Source organism: Micropterus dolomieu, linkage group LG01, assembly GCF_021292245.1.
Source record: "Micropterus dolomieu isolate WLL.071019.BEF.003 ecotype Adirondacks linkage group LG01, ASM2129224v1, whole genome shotgun sequence".
Lineage (NCBI taxonomy): Eukaryota > Metazoa > Chordata > Actinopteri > Centrarchiformes > Centrarchidae > Micropterus > Micropterus dolomieu.
Window position 1 is genome coordinate 54,241,605 of NC_060150.1, and position 1,185 is coordinate 54,242,789.

The following is a 1,185-nucleotide window of genomic DNA, read 5'->3' on the forward strand; positions in this document are numbered from 1 at the left end:
TCGACTTTTGAAAGCCATCACCAGTCAAATGCTTAAAATATTATCTGATACAGTTTACCTCATAAACACAGCAATACATTTAACTGCCACTTTTAAAATAATAGATAAAAAGTTGAAATAATTAGCAACAAGTAGTTGACAAACATCATGGATAAACAGCTGAAATATTTGACTAAAGGTACTGAATAATCTAATGTTGATGACGACGAGTGAGTGTATAAGTTCATCTGACCTGGAGTTTCTGACAAAAACGGTTTGGAACGACTCCAAGTTACTTCACTGATCTGTAATTTGGTCTCCCTATTATCACGTTCCTTGTCATAACTTCTGTGTAAATTATGTGTATTGTTGGGAATTTTACTATAAATAATTTGTAATCACTGGTGTTAAAGGTGCTGAATACAGGAAATACATTTTGATCTGCTATACTAATATCTCACTTACTCACTCTTAGTACTATGTTCTGAGGGCCACTCTGTATATCCAGACCTTATAAACCTTTTGGGGCTTGACATTAACACCCGCCAACCTGCCAAGTGAGGGTGGATTTCTCATTCCCACTAGCCACTTTGGCGTGTTCAAAAAAATTGTACACACAAACGCACTAAAACTCCCATGAGTACTACCTGCACATAGTGTTTGCTCATTGGTCCATTGGTGAAGCCTATTGTCTTGTGCGTTACTGACCGACCACACTGTAAACAAGAAGACGTTGTGGCAGACGGCCGTGGTGGCCTGAGTGCTGTGTTGGTCTGACGGTAATTATCAACTTAACCAGCGGCAGCGATGACAAAGCAAGTTTTTTAATAGCAGGAGAGTCCATACAACTGTCTCACTCTCTCACCTCTCTCGCGAGGGTGTGGTAGCCAAATATGACATCCAGACTTTAGTCAAAGAGAATATAAAAGAATAATCTGTCACAGGGCAGCCACAGTCCCATAAGCCGCTTTTCCATTACCAGCAGTACCGGTCTGGCCATCTGGAGTACCTTGTGTTGAAGTACAACGACTTCCCCGAGTTGTTTGATGGAAAAGGACTTGGAGGAGACGAGAGATCAGATTTAAATCACACCTTTATTAATACAGATATATCTGGAGACCCTTCCTGCGCGCTACCTAAGTAAGGGTCTGACTGCTCTTCCGCTAAGCTGTGTATGTGTTGATGAGACATCACCCAGCTGTACAT